Consider the following 25,682-nt stretch of genomic DNA (forward strand, 5'->3'; position numbering starts at 1 on the left):
GACAGAAGGAGCTCACTAGGCAGAATGTACTCTGCTCTGAGTATCTTATTTTCTTTCAGGGTTTCTTCTTCACATCCCCTTCTTTGAGATAGGAAATTACAATTATTAACCCCAATTGTCAAATGGGAAATGAAAGGATGCTAAGGGCACATCTGGTCAGCAGCTCCTGAACTTCTCACTTGAGCACGTTTGCATAAATGTGGAAGAGGAGAGTGCAAGGGCCTCTCTCCTTGAGCCACTTCCTGTGCTCATCAAAGGACACTGGTCAAGAGGAATGCATTAGACTCACAAGTTTTCACCATCAGCTGTGTGGATTGTTGGACCAGCAACATGTGAAGTATTCTGCACTTCTGGACTGCAGAACGAATCCATTAAATAAAATAACTTTTCCAAGATTTAGGAATTCTCCGATCTCTCTAATTTAGGATGATTTAATGCCATGTGTGTCCACTAACCACATAACATGATGTTTGAGTAAGAAGTCTGCACTGTAAACATTTGCAACTAGCACTGCCGTCTGATTGTGTTTTTGCCACATACTTGCTGTGTGGTTACTAAATGTGTACAGCATGAAATCATCCCCTAGGCAGCTGGTGGAAGTCCAGATGAAGGTGGACAGTTACAGTGGTACCCCGCAAGACGAACGCCTCGCGAGACGAAAAACTCGCAAAACGAAAGGTTTTTTCGTTTTCGAGTTGCCTCGCAAGACGAATTTCCCTATGGGCTTGCTTCGCAAAACGAAGCTTGCCCAGGGGACAGCGGGTCTTCTCTTTTGAAGCAAGGGGCGGCGGGGAGAAGCGATCTTCTCCCCGCAGCCCCAGGTCCGGGGACAGCGGGAAGCGCTTCCCGCTGCCCCCGGACCTCTTTTGAAGCAAGGGGCTGCGGGGAGATCGCTTCTCCCCACCGCCCCTTGATTCAAAAGAGGTCCGGGGACAGCGGGAAGCGCTTCGCGCTGCCCCCGGACCTCTTTTGAAGCAAGGGGCTGCGGGGAGATCGCTTCTCCTGGTGCTCCGAAGCCGGGCGGGGGGGAGGGAACACCTGCCCCAGCCGCCCCGTTTCGGAACGCTGCTCCGAAGCGGGGGGGGGGCGGGAACACCTGCCCCAGCCGCCCCGCTTCGGAACGCTGCCCCGAAGCGGGACGGGGGGGCGGGAACACCTGCCCCAGCCGCCCCGCTTCGGAACGCTGCCCCGAAGCGGGGCGGGGGGGCGGGAACACCTGCCCCAGCCGCCCCGCTTCGGAACGCTGCCCTGAAGCGGGGCGGGGGGGCGGGAACACCTGCCCCAGCCGCCCCGCTTCGGAACGCTGCCCCGAAGCGGGGCGGGGGGGCGGGAACACCTGCCCCAGCCGCCCCGCTTCGGAACGCTGCCCCGAAGCGGGGCGGGGGGGCGGGAACACCTGCCCCAGCCGCCCCGCTTCGGAACGCTGCCCCGAAGCGGGGCGGGGGGGCGGGAACCTCTCACCCCGCCGCCGGGCATCGGAACGAGGTCCTGGACCTCTTCTGAAGGCAGGCGGGGGCAAAAGTCTTTGCTCCCCCCGCCTGCCTTCCCGGGACAGCGGAGACTTCTCCGCTGCCCCGGGCGATCTTAAAATGCTGGCGGGCGGGAGCGAAGCGTTCGCTGCCGACCCCCAGCATTTTAAAATCTCCTCGGGGCAGCGGAGACTTCGCTCCCGCCCGCCAGCATTTTAAAATCGCCCCGGGACAGCAGGGGCTTTTAAAATGCTGGCGGTCGGCAGCAAAGCCCTCCTGTCCCCGGAGCTTGCGGGGCGGGAGGTGGGAAGAAGGGCTTTTCTTCCCACCGCCAGCCTTCAGAACAGCCTTCTGAAGGCTGGCAGTGGGAAGAAAAGCCCTTGTCCCCCCCCCCCCAGCCTTCAGAAGAGGTCGGGGGACAGACTGTCCCCGGACCTGGTCTGAAGGCGGTTTCCCTAGGAACGCATTAATTGATTTTCAATGCATTCCTATGGGAAACCGTGCATCGCAAGACGAAAAAACCGCAAGACGAAGAGACTTGCGGAACGAATTAATTTCGTCTTGCGAGGCACCACTGTATATGCATTAACAGAAATGATGGTTTTCACCACCAAGAAAGAGAACAAAAGGAGACACCAATTTGAAAATAGTACTTGATATGTATAGGCGCAAATTTATAAATACTATAATTTAAGTAGAAACATGACACATCTCACCACTGTGGGGAAGACATCAGGTGACCTGCCTGCTTGCTCAGTCTGCTGACTGGGTGCTGCTAATGGTGACAGGCAACTTCAAGGCTTTTTCTTGTTAAATCAGACTTGGAGCAGTCAGCCCTTTTAATAGAGGATGCCTTCATAACAGAGGGCTGCCCTCTGCAAAGTAGGACTCATGGCCACTCTAGTTCAAACCACGGCAATATTCCCTTTGTGAATGGGAGCCCCTAGTCCAGTTCATTTTAACTGCCTTGCAAAGTAAACTCAAACTTGCAGTACAGGACTTAAACTCAGATTTAAATACATCTTCAAGCACCTTCCTGAACCAAGGCAGCATATTTAAATGTTAGCTTGAAATGCACGTGCTGCATACTGTGTGAATAAATGCTTAGGAGAGCATCAGACAGTTTGTACTTTTGCGGTATTCCATGCTGCTGCAGGGATAACTCTTTGTTTTTAAATTTTTATCACAACCATAAAGAAGGTGAATCAGATTGGCTGTAAAAAGGGAACAAAATATAAGTTAACAAAAGGAAACATTTTCTAAAAATCATTTGAGTCATCGTTATTGAAATACAGCAACTCTGTTATGACAAAGGATGCAGAACTAAGTAAACTCCTGTACTGCAAAGGAAAGGAACGGGCAACAAGCACTTTCCTTATCTCTCTCTTTGATTGCATTGTTTCTCCCAATTTCACAAAATCCACAGCCCTCTGCTGGCACTGCAGAGAATTTTCTACGTGGAAAATATTTTTAAAAGCTGAAGCTTGTCCAATATTACTTCTTGACACTGGCATCATATGAGAGAGTTCTGGTTCGGAAAAATGACAGTATACAGAAGTAATCGGATCTCCAGATAATTCTACATAGTATTATGGCCTGAAGCAAGAGCTAACTCTGTAATGAGATAGCTTGTATAAGAATGGGGGAGTAGGAGGTTGAGGAAAGGGGATAATGGCAGACTTGTAGGTTAGGGATGCGTTGATAAAACTTAAAATAAGTTTGAGCTAAGTCTGCTTTATAAATTGATATAACAATATTCATTTTAAAAGCATTTCCACAGCAGTGGGGGTGGGAAGAGTCAATCTAAAAGCAACAAAAATAAGAGCAGACTCAGGAGAGCAATTAAAACAGATCCCACTCCATGTTAACAATTCAGCCTCATGGAAAATAAAAACAGCTTCACCTGTTAGCAAAAGGAAGATAAAGTAGGCACCAGGTGAACTCTTTGGATAGAGCATTCTATGGGAAAGGCAGATGTTTGAGAAGACCCTCTTTCCACTTGCCCCCCACTTCACCTCAGGTGGTGAGGGTCTCTGAAGTTGACCTGGCTGTATGGGCAGGATCATGCTGTGTTTTATTATTTACTTTATTAATATACTTGTATCCCACCACAGGGACATTTAAAATTACAGCTTCATAAAAGCAACAACGTAAGACATACAACCAGGAGTTAAAACCATGCATAAAAATACACTGTAATAGGTCTCCCAGCCATGAGAGGTTTTCAAGGCAAGCATCAGCACCTTCAGTTGGACATGGAAATGCAGCAAGAACCAATGCAGTGGCCCAGCCCAGTTAGCAGCCATCTTTTGAGCTAACCTCAGCTTCTGATTAGTCTTCTGAGACAGTCACACATATTGTTATACATTGTAGTAATCTGGAGGTTCACAGAGTGCGGCACATGGTGGCCAAACTATCTGTCATAGCAGCTTTAACTGGTGGAAAATGTTCTGTGTCATGAACACTACTTGGACATCTAGAAACAAAACTGGAGCACTCCCAGGCGATGAACTTCCTTTTTTTTTTTTACCATGACTGCAACCCTGTCCAGAACAGACTTAAGACTACCTTACCAGACAGATGATCTTCCTACCAAAACTGTCTCTATGTTAGATGGATTGAGCTTCACTTGTTTGGCCCATAAACAGAACATTAATGATGCCAAATACTAATTTAGCACATTCATTGCAGCACCTGGATCCAATGCAAAGGCGAAGTAGACTTGGTATCATCAGCATATTGCTTACTCAAATCCCCAGTTGACCTCGCTCAGTGGCTTCATGTAGAAGTTAACAAGCAGGGGGCTGGGAAGAGGAGGCATAATCCCTATTTTAATCATGTGTATTATAGGATAACTGTATAAATAATCCACTCCCTTAGATACGGTATACATAAAACAAATGGCACTGCAGAAGACATAGTTCTCATGCTTGCCTTTCTGGAGCACGAGAAGATTTCAAACATTTTATTAAAACAGCTACATCTGTACTCTCAAAGCTTCAGGCAACAGGGAGTCAGCCGCTATTTATCTTTTGGTTTCTTGTAAAGAATTCACACTAGACTCTCAGTTAAATCATTTTCCCTGTACTACCAGTACAGGAAATTAACTATAAATGAGCAATAAAAACAAATCATTCAGTTACAATTTTCCATTGATATTACTTTCCAATTTTAGAACATTTAGGAAAGGAAATATAGATCAAAATTCAGCTTACAATATATTAGCAAACTGATCCCTTAATTATAGTCTTTCCTGTTTTAACAAACACCAACCATAAGGCATTTGTCACTTATTTTACTGAGAGTGTTTTTGGTTGGAACCATTCACTTGATTGCTGCCGCGAAGTACTGGAGTTATACTTACTGAGAGACCAGCTTCATCTACAAAACAACAACAACATTGTTTTCTGGCAGAAGCAATACAATGAAGAGAAACCGGATGGGATTTCTCCTCTGCCAAAAGGCCAGTTCTCTTGAAAACACTGTTAAATTCCTAGTTGTCCAGATCTGTGAAATTCTGCCACCTTTTAAATGATTATAGCAGGGGCGGGGCACCTCAGGCCCTGAACCCAAATGTGGCCCACCGTACCTCCCTATCTGGCTCTCAGGACTCTCTCCCAAGGGCAAGGCCCTCTTCCAGACCATACCAATCACTGGCCCAACTCCATACTCTCCTCAAGTGCTTCTGCTTGGAATGTGTCCTTGACCTGAGATAATGCCTCTCACTTGCCTGGATGGAGTGCATACCCTCCAACATTTCTCTGACGAAAATGGGGGTGTCCTAAGGAAAAGTGGGACATTCCAGGATCAAATCAGAAACCAAGATTTCTTCTGTAAATCTGGGGCTGTCCCTGGAAAATGGAACACTTGGAGGGTCTGGGCGTGGAATGTGTACTGTGTGCGCGCACGCAGAAACCTCTGACTTTTCCATGGTTGGCATGTAGCCTACTGTAAAAAGGTAAGAGGTTCGCGTACATTACTTCACCCACTTTTGCCTCTGGTTCCACCCAACCCCAGGAACGCAGCTCTCCAAAGGCTGCCCATGAAGGTATGTAGTGCACAGGCTGAAAACACCAAACAAACTTTTCCACCCTGGTTTAAAGAGAGAACAACCAACAACCCACGCCTCTGTTACCCACACATCAAACCCAGCTGCAGAATTTATGAAAGCCAAGACCCAAGTGAAAACTAAGTACCTTGGTGTAGTGTGTGTGTGTGTGTGTGTGTGTGTGTGAGAGAGAGAGAGAGAGAGAGAGAGAGAGAGAGAGATTAAGACTCTATATTGTGAATGTTGTGGATGTGGGTGATGTTGACTGTCCTCAAGAACAGAGGAAACTCATAGATGTAGCTATTCTTTGTTTTCCCTTGCTTGTACTAAGTTTTTGTGGCATTTGGGGGGGAATCTCAAAAACCATTAAATACTAGAGTTCTCACGCAATTCTCTTTCACTTGTGGATAGTCATTGATAACTAGGATGGGATACAAGCGGATATGACAATGAGACCCCTCTCCTGCCTTTGACATGCACCTCTGCACCACAGGGCCAAAAGAGCTTCTCTGGGCAAGAGGGCACTTAGGTGGTTGCCAAGCAGTAGAGGTTAAAAGAAGGAGAGTAAGTTATGGGGTGCAGGGAAGATGCTTCCTTGTGACACTTTTCTACAGGGGCTGCTACAGACATTTAAACTCATTTATGTATAAGAGAGTCGTACAGCCCAGTACTAAACGCATTTACTCTGAGTCTGCCTCACTCAGTTTATTGAGTTTTCCTTGTTCAGCATGCTTTGAACTGCATATCAAATACCTGCCACCAGTAGCCTTTTTCTCCATCAAGATTTGCTGACTACATTAAAGCCTTACATTCATTAACAAAATACGCGCTCTTCTCTCCATAGAGTATTTTAAGACAAAGTGCTATTGAATTTACACTGATGCCCACACAAAAAAGAGAAAACAGTAACTTAGTATGATTACGAAGTTTGTTCAATTAGAGTTCCAATACTAATCGACAACTCTACTTAAAGTGTGTTTCCAACAAATATGTTTTGCTAACAAGGCTGACTTCTATTGTTTAAATTAGCACAGCCTTAAAATGAAACTTTTGCCCCTTTATTTTGTCAGATGTAAGGAAAATTGGGAGTCTGTAGCCATTGTTCTGAAGCCGAGCTTGTTAATGAAACAAAAGCCTGTTTTTTTCCAGTCAGTACTGTTTGTGCATTTACCCCATGACATCTACTTGGAGTCATTCCCAGAATAAAATAAAAAAATAAAAAAGGCTAAACACGCTCTTAGTATTTGCTTACTACAGCATAAAAGCACTTCTTAGTTACCAGCTCTTTTTGGCAGCCTTTATTTAGTCTGTGACATCAAAGTGTATAATATTCTCATGAGAATGAAAAACAACAGATAAATATCATACAAACTGTGCCATTCTGATATTTTATCCCACTGTAGTCAATGGAAACCCCATTAAAGTTAAATGAATGTTACTTTAATGAACTTTAGTGGGCTTTGAATCGGGTCCATTGATAGCCATTCTACATCCTGGGAAACATTCTCGAACCTGTAGTTGTAATTTAAAAAAATAAAAGTCTAAGAAGTACTTTGGACTAACAGAGCTGAAATACATAACTGTAGTAAGCCAGAGAACAAATTTAGCTTTCTGCAGGAATTTCCCATTCAGTTTTCTTGACAGGCCATTCAATGCTGCCCATTCAAATCCTCTCAGATGAACCTACAGCAGATTTCTCTTGTGGGTACGTCTCTCCCCCTACCCCTCACTTTACTGGAATCTGGACTGTGGCCCAGTATAGCCTCACAACAGTTTCTAAGCAAAACCAAGATGGAGACTGACTGTATATCATTAGTTACTGTGTGGGCAGGTCAAAAATCAGCAGATACTGGTGCTGTGTGCCCTTGCAGGAATTAAGTTTTCTATTAGGAGCGTTCCTAAGAACAACCTCTTCCTCACCCAACCCAAAGTCCTGTACAGTATCATGGCAATTTATAGCATTGTGGGGCTGTGGACACCTTTTTCTTTAGCTTCTGATAACTACCTGCCTGTGATACGGGGCTTTGTCTGATTAGTTCTCCATTAAGCAGGAGCTGCCACTTTGGCATGCCACCAAAACCCAAGGGAACTGCCAAGTGCTGGGGGAGGGGGAGTTACTGGCTGGCTGCCACAAGTGCTATTTTCATGTGAATGACCCTCAGCTGGCCTGTAGGGGAGGATGAGATCTGTTTGCTCGTAGACACCAGAATGTAGAGGCAAGATAATTTCATGATGGCAAAAAAAGAACCACAGTTTTATTAAGATATGCTCTGCAGTGGGATAAAAGTGCTCTGATTTCTTTCTGATTTCCCTTCCCCGGTGTTAGTGACAAATCATACTTCTCCTGCCCCATCTCAAGCCCTGGCTTGAGCCCTGGCATTGTTCAAAGAGCCAGCTGCTGTAATGCAGTTCTCCTGATGGGAGCGGGAGTCCCAGCACATCTGGAAGTTGGGGAAGCCCCATGTAATGAACAGTATGTAGCAGCATAGAGTAAAAGGACAAAGTACTTTCTTCCCACAACCAATAAGAATCTAAGGAGTGTGAACTGGTTAGTATGGCAGTGAATAGGAAGGGGTTGTGCCAGTTAGCAACTGCCCAGACAGGTGGCTCTTCCACCCTTAAAAGACAAGATTAAGTCTAGCTCCCACTGGCTGCTCTGCGTCATGCAGGTGATACGAATGAAGCTGAGCTCTGGCTTCCCACCTCCCAACTTCCTGCCAGACCACCCCCAAAACAGGTCCATCTCAGTTGCTATGCAGGAGGATGGAAGGAGTCTGTTTGGGTTTACTTACACTGGGCACAGAATCTAAATGACATGATTTAAGGAGAATAAAGGAGAGAAAGGTTGGTTGACAGAGACCAAGGGCCAGATTCAACGAAGTAGGTGTGCCAGCAGGAGCCAGGGCAATGAATCCTACCAGCACAATGGGACTTTCCCCGCCATGTGCCCCCCTCCTCCAAAATCAGCTCAGGAGGGGAGTCTGGATAATCCCTAGAAGAACACACAGGGGGAGGAGAGGGGAGATCATTCCTTTTGCGAGCTGAAATGCTTGCACCAATGGAACAACTGGAAGAGCATGGCACTGAATTCCTCCCCTACAAGGAGCACAAGGAGCTGTATGGAGGAAAGTGCAAAAAGAGGAGTGGGAGATGGGAGCAAAGGAAACAGATAAGAAGGAGATTACAGGGAGATGTGGAACACAGCAGCAGCAGCTCTTGTGCTTGACCCTGTACACTTACCTTCTGGTAAGGCAGCCCTGAAAATTATGCCAAGCTTTTCTTAGAGCTTAAGAAAATAGGAGCAGAGTCCTTCTGGAGTGCCAGTGATTTCTTACAAGTTTAGAAAATGGACTTGCAGAAGAATGGTTACTAGTGGCACAGAATCGGAAAGGATTCGAACATCTGTGTATCTCTCTTTGGAAGAAGAATGTATTGTCTATTGCTGTATCAGAACAATTAGTAACAAGGAGATTACATGCACTGAATAACAGAAATGATGTAGACAATTTTGTTGAAATGTAGCATCTTTTGGTAAAATACTTTACTGATAACTCAACTACCGAAATCACAGATTGGACTTTGGCAAACTTAACTAGATTGATCTATCCTGGAGGGGGAAGAGGGGTGAGTTGGGATTTTGTTTTTGTATTCTTTTCTTTTTCTTTTTTTAATTGTTATATATTGGAAATCAATAAATCTCTATTTTAAAAAATAAAATAAAATAGGCTTGCAGGGAGGGGACAATTTTTTTACACACACACACACACACACACGATGATAAATGAGCCCCTTTGAGGGTTGATATGTGTTATACTACTGGCATAGTCATGTTACATTCCTACTGATTTTATTTCCTATGACCACAGCCCCTTGGTGAAATGACAATTAATTTTTACTAGTTTCTCTATAAAAATACAATGTATTTGGAAGAAAAGGTGAGGAAAAGGTCTCCATTTCAGTTTCATGCAAAATCTGAATGCTATAAAAAGTGGTGATGAACTGAAATGAACCTGGCTTGAAATAAAAACGAAACATTGCTTTTAAGTAAGCTAAAAAGGTTTTAAAAATATGAACATTTCCACTTTCTGGTAGTTCAGCTATGTATGGGCTTCCTATGTAAATCAAAACCACCTCTCCCTTCTCTTCACTCTAGGGCTGAGTGATTCTCATTGATCAGCAATGCTCGTTTTAACAGTGGATTCTAATTAAACTGAAGCACACCTCTCTCTGTTCAGAGGCACTAATTAAGCCTGCCAGACCTCCATATTTGGTCAGTTAGGCCTAGCTGTGCCCAACATGTCGCTTGCTGCAACTCTTTGCCTCCCTAGATGGTACACAATGCCATATTCGCAACTGGTTGCTCCTTATCAACTGCAAATCAAAGCTTTGACCTACACTCATTCTTGTATAAACATTACTTGTCTACTCTTCATGTAGAAAAACAATACTCTATTCACAGTGTCTGAGCCATCTAGCCTTATATCAGGAATTTTATATGACATTCTCAGTGAGAAAGAGTTTTTTTTAACTAACCGGATGACTTGCTTATGGCTTACAGGCTTGCGGAGTTTTCCAACGGAATTGAGCATGACTTTCTGTTTTATTCCAGAGGCATTTGCATTTACCATTTTTGGTTTTAAAAGGTTATTCTTTCCCCAGGTACTGTATGCGTTTACATTCTTCCATAAAGATTTCAAATTACTACTAGTAAGTCACAGAATGTGGAAAAGCAAACAGTTTTAATGGATACACTAACCTATGCTGTCTTTCTTCTTTCACCCGTAGGGTTAACAGAGATTTACAAGTGGCCAGTGATTTCTTTTTTTAAAAAGCACCTTGATTAACCCAACTTTACACTAGAAGAAATATAATTTCTAACCACAGGGGCCCCCACTGCAGCATGTGAAGGGATGGGATAACATAAGAAACTTATCGTGTAGGTTTTCCCACTGGGTTTGAAAAATCAGTATGCAGTTTGTCATTTTGAGAAGGCAAACAGTGAGAAGTAAAAGGAGTAAGCAGCCCCATTTCCCCCTGCTCTTCTGCTCTCAACTGCACTGCAGATACTTTTCACCTTACTCCCTCGGACCCAAACACTTACAGCTGGGGAAAAGAAACATTCTAATGCAAGGAACATGCTGCCTGGCTCTTAAAAAGCACACTGAGGCTTTGCCCACACCCATTTACTCTGCATCCAGTGTACTCCCACTGCTGGTTTGGGAAGTAGTGTACACTCAGTGTTAGCCATAATCTAGATCTATCCTATATCCATACTTTGTTTCTTATGAAATAGTGTCCCCCCGCTTTTCAGCCCCCTTTGATCCAATTTGCGGAAGAAAGAGTGGCCTAGCTGCATTTTAAGCTAATAAAGTGTACACAGCTTTAGATGTGTTAGTGCTTTATGTGTTTCACGAGAAAGCCTTCCATGGTGTGCAGAGTGTGCAGAGTTTCCACCCGCACTCATGGTATGCATATTTGAATTAGCTCCTGTAGTTAATCTCAAGGATTGCCTGCAGTTCCCTCAGAAGAAACTATAAGCCCAAAAGAACATACAAGCTGCTGATTTGTCTAATGGTATTGCAAAAGCGACATCACCTTGCCGACAAAGGTCCGTATAGTTAAAGCCATGGTTTTCCCAGTAGTGATGTATGGAAGTGAGAGCTGGACCATCAAGAAGGCTGATTGCTGAAGAATTGATGCTTTTGAATTCTGGTGCTGGAGGAGATTCTTGAGAGTCCCATGGACTGCAAGAAGATTTAAACCTATCCATTCTGAAGGAAATCAGCCCTGAGTGCTCACTGGAAGGACAGATCGTGAAGCTGAGACTCCAAGACTTTGGCCACCTCATGAGAAGAGAAGACTCCCTGGAAAAGACCCCAATGTTGGGAAAATGGAGGGCACAAGGAGAAGGGGACGACAGAGGACGAGATGGTTGGACAGTGTTCTTGAAGCTACCAACATGAGTTTGACGAAACTGCGGGAGGCAGTGGAAGACTGGAGTGCCTGGCGTGCTCTGGTCCATGGGTCACAAAGAGTCGGACACAACTAAATGACTAAATGACAACAAATTGCGAAAGCATCTCTTACTCTGAAGGATGACAAGGAAGAGCAGGATTACAGAAACTCATTATAAATCAAAAGCTGATCTTTTGTTGTTATAGGTTTAAAAAGCTGGGAAGTAGCTGAAAGCCTGCAATGCATGGGGAGGACTGCCTTGTTTTTCATTAAGATGAGGAAGTAAGTAAGTAAGGAGCAGGAAAACTTCTGTTCTTTGATCATTCAACAGGTCAGCAGGCTGATGTTCAGCAATCTGACTTTGGGAAAGATGGGATAGAGAGAGCAAGAAGAGCTTGTCCCTTGCCCACTCTGCATTTCCAATGCCAAAGCAGCGCACACGACTTTCTCCTGGAGGAGAAAGGGTAGTGTAGGAAGAAATATGAAATCTATTACTGTCCCTTTCCATTATTGTGCCAGTGAGAGGTTCATGTGACTAAATCCTGAGGAACCATTACTCCCATGAAAATGTATTGTAGGCTAGAGAATACTGAAAAGGAACTAAAGGAAGTTAAAAAAATAATTATAATTGCATCTTGGTGAAATATGAGAACCCAGTTCCTTTTATTAGAAACCTAAGCCCAATGCACAAGAATTGCTTTCATGACCTCTCTGCCTTTTCTTCTCATTTATTTTCTAGCCATTGTGCTGATGGCTTCCTGTCGGCTCCTATCTCTGCTCCTTCCCATAATACTGGAACTCTGCGTGAATAGTCATTGTTAAAAAAATTAGCTTTGTATATACCCCCCCCCCCAAAAAAAAATCATTATGACTCTCCAACACTCCTGAGCTTGGTAAAACTGGTTAACACATTTTGTGTCTCATGTACATTTAGGTTTTCATGGCATGAAGAAGAATGAGACAGGACATGGGAATCAGTTTACTGATTTTATCTTCTGGCAGCAATAGGCAAGAGGACACAAGCTGTTCCATTTGTATAAATATTTTGGCCACCTTCAGCCCAGCATAAAGATTAAGCGAAATGGATTTCCATCACCACTGAATAATCTACACAGTAGATGTTTCTTAAAGGAGGGTTTTATCATATTTTTTTAAAATGGAAAGAATTAAAACACAGGGGAGAAATTTAGCCATTTTTACTTTTCACAGGTTTTTGTGTCATTCTTCACAAGGATTAATGCCTGCTGTGCATTCACATTTTCTTTTTCTAATATACTAATATGATTCAAGGGTAAAGCAAATGAGAGAAATATTATGTTGCATAGAAATAAAACACAAACAACTTTGTGTCATCCTTACACTTGATACATAGTCTAAACATTAGTCTAGATAATTTACATACACAAAAGGGAAGCATCATTCTTCATGCCAATCACATGTGTTCCATCCTGGGAGGGAGCAAGCATAGTTTCTCAATGCCAATAAGGACAAATACAAACATACCTACCCCCCCCTCAATTTTATGTGGTGTGCTGGGAAAGAGGATAACTGGGCAGGCGGGGGTGGGGGGAATCCCACCACAAGGCAGAGTAAGGGTGTGCGGTATGACCGTGCTTGGAGGAGATGGGTCTTTAGCACTTGCCAACTGAGGTTCAGAGAAAGGGAGGTGTAAATTTGAAGAGGAACCTCTTCTTGGGTTTTGTCAGACAAGAGGCAAAGATTACCTTGAACACTGGGGGATATGTTGGAGCTTAGGTAAAGGTAAAGGACCCATGGGGTTGCAGCGTTCATCTTGCTTTCAGGCTGAAGAAACCGGCATTTGTCCACAGACAGCTTTCTGGGTCATGTGGCCAGCATGACTAAAACGCTTCTGGCACAACAGAACACCGTTATGGAAACACCATTTACCTTCCTGACACAGCGGTACCTATTTATCTACTGGCACTGGTATGCTTTCGAACTGCTAGGTTGGCAGGAGCAGGGACAGAGCAATGGGAGCTCACTCTGTCTCGGGGATTTGAACCACCGACCTGATTGGCAAGCCCAAAAGGCTCAGTGGTTTAGACCACAGCGCCAGCCGCATCCTTAGGAGCTTAAGTATCACTTTGTGGGACCACATTGAGCAAAAGACTGGATGACCCTTGGGGTCCCTCGCAATTCTACAATTCTATGATTCTTTGTTTCTTTCCTGGAGCTGATAAAGGAGCAAGGTAGCAGCAGTCACTTTGGAAGTGCCTTTGAAACTTAAATTGAACAAGAACCTGAATCCAATATCTGAATTCTTGAACAGAACAGGTGGGTGCTTGTGCATTCTTAGTTTGGCATGCATAAATGAACATATGAAGCTCTTATATAATGAGTCAGACTGTTGGTCCACCTGCCTCAGTACTGTCAACACTGACTGACAGTAGTTCGCCAGGGTTTCAGAAGGGAGGCCTATCTGGGGATTAAAGGAGGGAACTTCTGCACAAAGAACAAGTGTGCTACTACTGACAGCCCCTTCCTATTTTGACTCACTGGGATATGCATGAACATGGAGGTATTAGGGGTTTTTCCTCAGTGGTACTCCACACTCAAGACATCCAGCCATATAAAAGACCCCACTGCATGTTATTCTTTGTCATGCAAAGTTACCTTTGCTTGCACAGGACCCTAGGCTTTATATTCTGCAATCGTGTCTTTATCTTTTTGTATTTCTCTCAAAACATCCATACGGCTTAGTTTTATGGCCTTCACAGCACACAAAGCCCCTAGTTTTATTTGTCAGCATCTGTCAGAAATTACCTCAGAGAAGAAACTACAGAGTTGTTTTCTGTGACACAAGGACTGTTCCTGTGCATGTTCCATGTTTTCATTTGGTGTGGCAGAAGAATTTTGTACCACATAACCACTGACCACAAGAGATGCACCTGTAGCAACTCAAACGTTGGCAAGCAATCTTTTAAAAATCCACATCAATTAACATGCCTCCATGTGACCTGGGGCACCTCTGAGCAGAAAGAAGTGGATATGAAAGTGTGTTTGTTTTACCTTGACATGCTATGCAATAAGACATTTCATTCCATATTTATTTAAGGATTTTAGCAGTATGCCTGGTGGGAGATGAATGAATGTTTTCATAGTACCGTTGCTCAAATTGTAGCCTTCTACTTTTAACTGAATACCGAAAGATGGCAAAACCCTCAGCATCTTGACTGTTCACAGGTGTGTCAGAAAGCATTTTTAATTTCTCTATTTCATTGTTTTACAGTTCATTGCTTCTGTTAACATGCTTAGAATGAAAAAGTTATTTTATCAGAGACTCATAAGTCAGGAGAAACACCCACAATAGCCTCCATTTTCTTGCCATCTAAATAGTAAAATCTTAGAACTGTCAAGTTGGAAGGGATCCCAAGGGTCATCTAGTCCAACTCCCTGCAAAGCAGGAATCTTTTGCCCAGTGTCTCATGCTCTACCGCCTGAGCTATAAATGGTCTCAGCTTGCTCACCTTAAGGATCTTGGAGCCTTACAGGTAACAACAGAACTATCAAAGAAGGCAGCCATTGGAAGGGGGAGGGACAGGAAGAGAGAGAGAGAGAGAGAGAGAGAGAGAGAGAGAGAGAGAGAGCATGCACTCGAAAAGCTCCAAACCTTTTCTGCAATAGCTGGCGAAGCAAAATTGTGAGGCTAAAATCCTGTTAGCCAATGGGGTGTTTTCAGTCTCACCTCAAGTGTTCAGCTAACTTTGAAGTACTTTTAATGAAAACTGTAACAGCTAGAACAGTTATTTAAGTTTATATAGCTATTGCCTAAGTAAATGTTGCCAACACTGAATTCTGAAATTTAGTTTAAAAAAATCACATTATCAAATTTATTTAGCAATGGGTCACCAACAGAATAGGATCCATGCTCTTCTCAACTATTTATTCAGACTTGTCACTCCTCAATCACATGGCCTTAAAGAAGGTATAACCTTGTTATGCAGATACCAGTGGGACCTGCAACAAAAGAGAGCACAGAACTCCCCAGTCAGTGCATGGGGGGCGTTTAGTGAAATTTACATCCCTTAGGAGGAGAAACTAAAAATCTCCCCTACTAGCAGGGAGGCTAGTAAGAGCAGCTGCCCTACAAGTTATATGTTCCACTAACTCTGAAACACATTTTAAAAAGAAGAAAACTGTGTCCCTACACCAAACCCTTAAGGACCTCTAAATATTTCAGAATCTAGCCTCTTCAGCTAGCAATGCTTTTCTTTTTTTAAGGTGAGTGGCGCTGTTCATCTAACACCATTACAGATGCAGTAAAAAAATATTTTTTTCACATTCTTCCTTGCTCTTACCCAAGTCTATTCCTGTTATACCCTACAGAGAGATGCTCAGCCAAAAATAGTAGTATTAGTACATAGAATAAAGTATAAAGTGACAGCTGGCTTATCTAATTGTGCCTTGGTAACTGAGTATCTGTTTTTCTACTCAAGGACCACTTACTGCCCTTTAACCAAAGCAGCTGCGTAATGCATTAACTGTTACAAGATGAAATACACTATTTGATTTAAGATTGAGGAGGGGAGACGAGGAGGAGGAGAGCCAAAATCCTACTACAGCAGTTTGGTATTAACTGGCTTTGACATAAATTGCACGTGGCATAGACCATCTGGCTTAAGAAACCAGGCACAGCCTGGGCTGTCCTAGGATACTCTGCTTCTTTCCGTGACTGACTGTAATCAGGGAGAAGCAGGCTTTAGCAGCAGAGATTTGCTGCAGGTACCAGTGCCAGCACACACAAAAGAGGCCGTGCTTGCTTTCAGGCACTGGGATATGGCCAACTTTAAAGAGAACTTTTTTGTAGAATATATGATGGTAGGCAGTCAATAATTTGTCTTGATTAAAAACAAGCAACAAAGCTGCATCCCTCTCCCTTGCAGTTAGGGGGGAAAGTGAGCAAAACTGAGCCTAGGGCCTGCTGATAGAAAGGTCGGCGGTTCGAATCCCTGCGACGGGGTGAGCTCCCGTTGCTCGGTCCCTGCTCCTGCCAACCTAGCAGTTCAAAAGCACGTCAAGTGCAAGTAGATAAATAGGTACCGCTCTGGCGGGAAGGTAAACGGCGTTTCCGTGTGCTGCTCTGGTTCGCCAGAATCGGCTTAGTCATGCTGGCCACATGATCCCAAAAAAGTGTCTGCGGACAAACGCCGGCTCCCTCGGCCAGTAAAGCGAGATGAGCGCCACAACCCCAGAGTCGTTTGCGACAGGACTTAACTGTCAGGGGTCCTTTACCTTTACTATTTGTAAATATAGATCTGAACTGTGAATGTGAAAGAGCAGGAATGTTTTTCTCACTTGTACTTTCTGGGGAACACGGATGGGATTCTGCCACGGGATCCGGTGAGAACAGGATTGGTTGCGCCCGAGTGACTTTAAGCAAGCCATTTCCTGGCCCGAGAAAAGCCCAGAACCCTGCATCACTAGAATTTGTGCTCTCTCACCCATATAATTCATTTTGTTGACATAGCTAACTAGCTACAGCAACTTTGGTATACTTTCAAAAACAAAAATGCACCAGAGTTTAGCAAATGTCACGGTCTAATAAGCAAAATGCCTTGCTTATTACTGAAAACCTTGAAAAATATATTAAAATGCCCACCCTTTAATGTCTGGCAAATTAATGACCAATAAGTACATTTTAAAAAGCCTTGCTCTGAATCTTTGAGGTGCTGCAGACTTTCTTACTGCATGCTAGCACATTATTATTCTGCAGGCTGTCACACAGGATCATAGTGGATTTAGGATTTTACTCTAGGGCTCTGGGGCACATTATTCAGTGCACCACACTGCGTGTTTTACAGTGCAGTATTATACATGCTTGTCAAAAGTAAGCCCCGTTAAGTTTAGTAGGGCCTGAGTCCCCAAAAAGGGGTGTTTTGTGGGTGTGGCGGGACAATGCAGGAAGAGACTTATCTCTATTCCAAACTGCATTCAGCTCAGTCAGATGACCTTGCAACTCTATTTTAAACGTTTGTTTTCCCTTTGCCTGGTTTGGGTGACTCAGCCAGCAGAAGCCCTGCTGCTGAATGGAGTGTGTATTAGGTAGGGCTGTCGCAAGCAGTGTCTGAACGGAAATTGCTGATGCCCGGGAAAATCCGGATGTATGGCAACCCATGTTTGAAGTGTAGAATTTGGCAAATCTGCCCCCCAAAAAGAAAAAAAAAGTGGGACAATTTTATACAAAAACTTGGTTCCCCCTGCCGATTTTGCAAAGAAAGCGCAGCAATTTTTGTAGGGGTAAACTATACAGACATAATTTACCCCAGCATAATTTTTATGCTGCCTTTATATCATTTTGATTGCTCTGTGAGTAAACACATGAAAATAAGTATTGTCATCAACCCAGAGGTGACATTAACCATGTTTGGTCCATTTCTGCTTGTTTGAAATGCCAAAGAATCTGTCAGGTTTTGACTCCACCCCCCACCACCCCCTTCCCGGAATTTTCTTTTGTTAGTCACATTGTGAATGTGTCATGTGTGTGAGGATCTGCCTTTGTTTGCAAATCAACAAAAATGGTGGCATTTAATGGAAGCCAAAAATATTTGTGAAATGCATCCTTGTTTTGGAACAGCACTACCAAACATCTTGTCACCCCAATAATCCTTAAAACAGTCCTGTAAGGTGGGTCAGTAACATTACCCATGTGCGACAGAAGAAGGTCAGCAGCTAAGATAATAGGGGTACCCCAATGTGTTCACATGAGGGGAGCACTGAATAGACAAACACCTGACTCACAGTGAAACATACTGAAAAGGCACCTGCTTTGGTATAAAAGAACATGGTCACAGCTTAGATTAGCTATAGTTTAGTGTGCCCAGAGTTCTTGCAACACTATGATTTGGCAAAAAGGGAGACTGAATCATTTGCTCCATCTTTTATACTGCATGTGAGCTTATCTATAAGTTTTGTTCCTTCTTTCCTTCTCTACCTTTCTACTCCGAGAGTCTTTATTATCTCATATTTGACTGTAACCAAGAAGCAAGAATCCGTGCTAATGCTACAAAAACTGATTATTAAAATTAATCACTTTACACAATGCCACAAAACCTTTATAGGGAATTTTGCACAATATTTGGCAACTTTAATTGAGGAAAGCATTGTTAGAAAAGATATATATATATATATATATATATATATATATATATATATATATATTCTAAACTCAATTTGACTTAGCGCTGATGAGCATTACAACACATGAAAGGGAGCAGAAATTAGTCTCCTGCTAGCTGGCTATTTGAAGGGCTGGTCTGGAACTTCCTCATTAAGAAACAGGAAAGAACCTAGCAATTTTCCATAACCGGATTGCTCTAAAACTACCTAAAGCAAGATAATGTGGTAAGCTTGTCTTTATCTCTTTGCTTCCCCTTGGCATTTTAGTTCCACTTCAGATCCCCATTCTTTGAAGATGCTATCTAGCTAGTTAGAAAGAGGCACAAGGACTCTGAATCATGATATGTATAGTCTAAGCACTTAACTAAGGAAATGTGCTGCCTGACACAGACCAAGAGGGCCATGACAGGCTAAAGGAATTTCCAGCTACAAAATTCCTTGCTCTACTGCATCTATTGTCTTAAAATTTCCAAAAATGGGACAGAAGCTTCATTTAGAGATTTCATAACCACACACCTGCGATCAAGCGGATGATAAATGCCAGGTATCTAAATACTTTATCAGTGGGGGCACTATTCAAAGAGTACTTTTGTGAAATGATGCCAGCCTGCCCAAGCATTCTTCAGTCCTGCCTCAAAAGACATAGAAACCGACTTAACATTAAAATATTTATTTGCTAGTCAAATACTGGGCCCCAAATCTCTTCTCCCAGATATTTGTCCTTTTTATCTAACACTGCAGTACATTAAAACTATTTTTCCCTTTGGCATTTACATTCCAAATCACCTGTTTTTCTCAGGGGTCTTTCTTCACTTTGATTAAGAGATTGGTATCATTTGGGACCGCTACTCAAGTATTTTATACTACCACTCTAAGTTAGCAGATTTTTCAGTTTGGCTGCGTTCCATTTTAAGGCAGTGTTTGACATTATAAAAAGTACTAAACAAGGAAGCATGAATTTGTGATTCAGGTATATCATTATCTCCCTTTAGGTGTCTCCATTATACACCTTTAGACACCAGGTGAAAATGTTCCTCTTTAACCATGCCTTGGGCTGACTGACATCCAATGCCCTTTTAAAATGTGTTGTAGAAGGGAGGATTACTGGGTTGTCTTTGTTTTTATTTGTATTATATATTTTCTGTTTTTTATATTGTGCTTTTATGTTGTGAACCACCCTGAGATCTACAGGTATAGGACAGTATACAAATTTGATAAATAAATGAATACATATGGTGTTAAGTGGGGAACTCATATATCTTACTGTGGGGGAGATATACTTTTTTTGCTTTGCTTTCCACAGAAAGGGCTTCCTCTGTTGTTGCTTGTTTGTAAGGTCCAAATCTGCCCCTGAACAGCACTCCTCTTTGGTTAGCTTACTTCTTAAAAATATATATCTATACAACCTATCTATCTGTTTTTCTCTCTCTCTATATATATATACACACACAAACCCCAAAAACCTGTATGGTTTTTCTAGCTCACCGCTTTTAAACCATAGATTCCATAGCTGTTGGTAATCACATTCTTCTTGACCAATAACATTCTCTTTGGCTAGTAATCTCTCTTAAATCTTATCATTAACTTCACAAACACATCTGTCTTGCAGCATTTCCAAATGTCTTAGACACTTCATTTAATTTTATCTGATCAGCTACATCTACTGATACAGCCTCATCTTGCCTTAGTATTCTGTTATGTAATGTAAAACATACCACAATAAATACTTGACTTGGGGGGTTTAGTGTTCCGTTTAAACGTTTTGTAAAACACTGCACCCCCCCACCCCTGCCCTTCATGTCTTGGGGACTGCAACAGATTTATCAAGAAATAACATGCACCCCTCTAGCAGTCACCGAGAACTTTAAACTCTAGCTGTTTCTAGAAAGTAATCTCATTTGCTAGAAATCATGAATAATTTTCCATATGTTGCTGCCAACCCTTCGCTGCACTATACTCAACCGTTTTCTATAATACACAGTTCCGTTTTCTCTTTCACCATCCTACAAAAACAACAAGCAAGCTCCATGCAGCCTAACAAGTAACAGGCTGCAGAAATAAAAATTAAAAATGCAGTTGAAACTCCACCTTAATTATATTGAAGGCAAAAGGTCAAGTGTGCAGCATGGCTCCATCCCATAATAGCCTTTAAACCTTTATTAATCATTGTATTATCACAGGGGATTATATCTTGTTTCCACTCAAACTAACAGTTTCAGTGGTGGGAAAAGCTTCCAGATTCCTTCACAGTGAAACTCACCTACTCCCTCCTTCTTTGTCAAATGTCACAAAGCTTTCACTGCCACAAAACGAAAGACTCTGTGAGGTGTGAATTGAAAATGAGAGAAACAGAATTTTCCTGCTGCATCCTTGGTTTTTGGCTGCATGGGGATATGAGCCCAGTACTGGGATCCAAAAGGTCTTTTAGGTACAGCCAAAGGCTTGTACCTGCCCATGAGGTCATTAAAGACCCATTCCATAGCATAAGCTATCTTGAACCTTGGTTTGCCCTGTGTTTGGCAGTGTGTGCACTTTTTTGAAATTCTGGATTTGAAAGCCCTCTTGGGCATATAGAATTAGTTGTGAAGCGATTTGGAAATTGTTTAAAATCTCCCATTAGGTCCAATCACTTTCTCTATTGTCCTAAATATTGCACACCAGATCCAGGACTGTCAGAACAGGGCTGGGAGCTATGGGGCAAAACAAAAGAAACATTAAAAATCCAGGGTGCAAGAAATGGAACTCTGCTAGAACAGGCAATAAAAGACATCAAAAGAAAATTGTGTATGTTTCTTGAACTATGCAGGGTACAAATGCCTTATCTCCTGCTCTGAAGGGTAGAACTCGAATCAATGGATTCGAGGTACAAGAAAGGAGATTCCAACTAAACATATGGAAAAACTTTCTGACGGTAAGAGCTATTTGACAGTAGAACCGTCTCCCAGTGAGGTTGAGGACTCTCCTTCCTCAACCTCTAAACAGAGGTTGGATGGCCATCTGTCATGGATGCTTTAGCTGAGATTCCTGCATTGCAGTGGGTTGGACTAGATGACCCTCGGGTCCCTTCCAACTCTAGGATTCTATGCTTCTATGATCTTCTGCACCACTGGCATTCTGCAAGTCTGGCTGACTGAGCTCTGTTCTTCAAGGTCAGCATCTAGGTTGTAGTGCAGTCTTCTCAACCCTGGGTCCCCATGTGTTGTTGGCCTACAACTCCCATCATCCCTAGCGACCAGGACCAGTGGTCAGGGATGATGGGAGTTGTAGCCCAACAACATATGGGGACCTGAGGCTGAGAAAGGCCCTTGTAGTGCTAACTTACAGAGACTAAAACTTTCCCATGTACCTACAAACCGAACCCTCATACTCGCACATGATTATTTCATTGTACCAGTTCTGTGCTCACTGCATCCTGTGGCTTTGTTGGATGTAAACAGGCAAGAGACCCGTTCAGGTAGAAGCATCCAGGCATAAACCGCAGAACGTAAACACACACTGAGATGCGCATCTTTCTGTTTTCAAAACCACTGTCTGGATATGTCCTGAAAAGCACAGCTTACTCCACAAAGGAAATATTTTGGAAGTATACTTCCCTTTCCCTTTCTCTTGAGATGCCCTTCCTTCTAAGCAATCAAAAGCTTGTAATGAATAAGTTCTCTGATCTTCTAACTCTTGTTTCGCAACTGAGAGTCAAACTGTTAACTTGGATTTAACATCGTCGTATAAACAACAAGCTGACTGAATGGAAGAATCCGAAGAGCCAGATTAAATGTCCTTGATATAAAAAATAAATTGCTGACAAGGAACCCTGTAAAATGTTGCTAAAGACTGTTGCCAGCAATGTCATCGTAAATCAGACGGGTTCTTAGAAACAGCTCCGTAGCTAACCTAGGTGATGATACAAAAAAACAGCCTATTGTTACCGAAAGAGGATTGTATGACACCACTTGACATTCCACCATACCTCTTACCTGGCCTACAATCAAGATTCTAATATTGTTCTCTCCCTCCCCCATTCTTTCCTTTGCTTGAGGAAGAGTAAAACCACTTCATTTTACCGGGATGATGTACACAAGGCACAAGACATTAGCCATGCTGAAGGCTAGCATTTCTGATATTTATATGAAACAACGGTGTCAAGAAACAGGGAAGGAAAGGCAGTAAGAGAGAGCTGGATTTTCCTTTCTCCAGAGAAGATTCCACTGCAAGCTACAGCCTCTAGTAGTTGTTATGCAAAAGCAGGACAGACATAAGAGCAGACTCTAATACAGCTCCCTTCTGTGAGGCAGGGCTATCCACCTATCACTCCTTCCTCCAAATAAATCCATGGGATCTGAATCAGAGATGAAACAAAGGGCAAGTATCTTTTGACATGTCACCTCCTTCACATGGAGGTGGAAGCATCAGTTGCAACACCTCAGTATAGTTCAATCACTTCCCCATGGACCCTACTTTTTTCACCACACCTATATTACAAAATAAAGATGAGAAAATGTTACATTCACAGTCTCCTCTAATGATCCCTATGGGGGGGGGGGAATCTTGGGGTTTTTTCCTGGGTTAAAAACTGTTGAGGTTTCAGAAAACTTAGAAAAACAAAATTGATTTAATTGTTGAAAGAGGTTCGCCCCTCCTTTTAAACTTCCTCCCTGCAGACTCAGTGTACCAAGCCTGGTTACTTCCTGAATGAATACAGGCTGCTTTTTATATATGTAACCTAAAACGCTTTGGCATCGTTACAGAACTTAAGAGAAAAAAGGGGCTAGAAGCTACTACTTCCCTAAGCATTGCCGCAGCACTTTAATTTCTAAAGAAAAAAAATCTTTCCTCCCTCTGACACCCCACACACACACACCACACATCACACCATGGAAAGACTAGCTGACTGTTTTCCTAGCCCTTCCCAGTTTTCTTTGAAGACTGTGTAAGGCCCATAATGAATCCGTTTCTTCAGCTTGCCCTGCTTGCTTTAAACTCAAATAGTAATTGAACTTAGAAGGAGACCACTGTGGATGAGGTGGAACCTGTTTCTTTCATTCCAAAGCAGCCTTCCTTCCTGATCATAGCTCCTGTCATTTCTCCTAATAAATCCGAATCATTGTTGCTGTGCTCACAGGTATCTAACAGGCCACAGTCACAATGAGCAGGGAATAGGATGCAGGATTACATGGGCCCTTGGTCTGACCCAGAAAGGGCCTTTATGTTCTCGATTCCTGACTTAACAGAGCAGTATTACTTCAGTTCAGCCAGGCTCTAGATGCAATTTCATTGCTCCACTAATTCCACTTACGAGATCTGTTTCCCCAATATTTTGTTCGTAGGGGATGCCAGGTAGGGGGATGATCGCTGGCAGACTCAACTCTCTTGTGATTTTCATGGACCTGAGATGTGATCAGTTTTTGCTTGCTCTGTTCTTCATGCCTTCCTAAAAGAGACTTCTACATGTGCATTAATAGGCACTAGTGGAATAGGGCTGTTGCCTTGAAGCCTTGCTTATGGGCTTCCTAGAGGCTTCTGTTGGCCATTATTGGGAAACAAGATGATAAGACTAGATGGACCTGAGATCTGATTCAGAGCAGCAGGGCTCTTCTGACATACAAATGTAAACAGAAGTTGTGCGAAATAGCAGTATGGGAACATTGAGCTCAGGTGATGCTATACCAATCAACTCCTTGAAGATACTTCATTAGGATGATTTAGCCAAGTTGTGATTTGCTTTCATATCATTTTAAAACAGACTAGATGCCAATACCACATTTAAAATGTAATTTTATCCTTTTTTATATGAGACATGAGAGCCATAGAACCATTTTTTAAAACAAAAATATATCTTCATGTACTAATTTATCATGACTACAAGGAATTATTACAGTAAAATAAAACCATTTATATTTTTCTTCTATAGACATATCATCCCCCCACTCTATCTAGGCATTCATTTATTCTCATTTTAACTTCACCTTAGATGTAAGAAGACTGCACGCAAGAGTTGTGTGGGCTTAGCTTCAAATCCTGCTTTCGTCATCAGTTTATTTTTTAAAATGCTAGACAAAACAGGATTTGAATTATTTAAAAGAATACTGAATCACTTCAAGTTTGTAGGCCTCTCTGCCTGTTTTATTACCTACAGGAACACAGACATAAACAAATAGTTCCCAGAAAAATAGTGTACTTTAACAGCAAAACAAAAACACCATTGTTTATTTGCCGGCAGCTTACTAATATCTCCCACTTTTAACTTTTGTTTTCAGGATGTGTTCTACAAAACTGTGAAAACACATTCTAAATATATGTAGGGGTTTTCTGAAGCTGAACATATTTTTCCTAAATTGTAACTCACAATCTAGCATTTTCATAATTATAAAGTCAGATCGTCCATACAGTCACTGTGGCCATTATTTCATCCAGCAGGATGTAATTCACATTTAATAACAACGTGGCTTAATGAAATGTAAGAGCCTAGGTCAGCAGCATCAGACTTGCTGGACAGCAATCAAGGGCCAGATGCAAGGCCACTTTCCTCCACCTGCATCGTTAAAATAAATACTGGGGAAAGGGGGTAAAAGTGGTCAAAGGCACGAGTCTCTGCAATGACAGGTGGATCTTGTCCACCTGACTCATCATCAGCTACTTTCTCCCTGCTCACCTGTTAAATATGAAAACACATACAATACACACACACGGTCATATTTCAACATAGATTCCACTCCTGCTATATCACTGCCTCCAAGAGGGGATAAAAGAATGGTCCTGTGCCAAGTGATGCTGCCTAGATTCTGATCAAATCCCCTTGCTTCCATGGCCATCTCTGCTGAAGTGAAGCATGCCTGAGGTATGTTCCCTGCACCATAACAGTGTACCCTTCCCACCACCTTGGTTGCTGCCATCATCACTGTCACATACATAACAGTGTAGGAGATTGTCTCTCTTGTGGTTATAATGCGCCGGCTGTCTCATCTGGTGTCCTACCAAAGTTTTATAACTTCCTTCCTCTATCCTTGCATCACAAGAAATTTTTGGCATGAATCATAGCCACGCAGGAAAATATGGGGGCCGATGCCAAATGTTGTTGC

The 25,682-nt window shown here is 42.8% G+C and overlaps 1 protein-coding gene across 3 annotated transcripts in view; it reads right to left on the bottom strand.

Moving 5' to 3' along the window:
- The window catches only part of KCNQ1 (potassium voltage-gated channel subfamily Q member 1), a 282,535-nt gene that overhangs the window by 49,409 nt on the left and 207,444 nt on the right, over positions 1-25,682 (bottom strand). The gene's annotated exons all lie outside the window — the stretch shown is intronic.

The sequence above is a fragment of the Podarcis muralis genome, chromosome 1 (genome assembly GCF_964188315.1).
Source record: "Podarcis muralis chromosome 1, rPodMur119.hap1.1, whole genome shotgun sequence".
Taxonomy (NCBI): Eukaryota; Metazoa; Chordata; class Lepidosauria; order Squamata; family Lacertidae; genus Podarcis; species Podarcis muralis.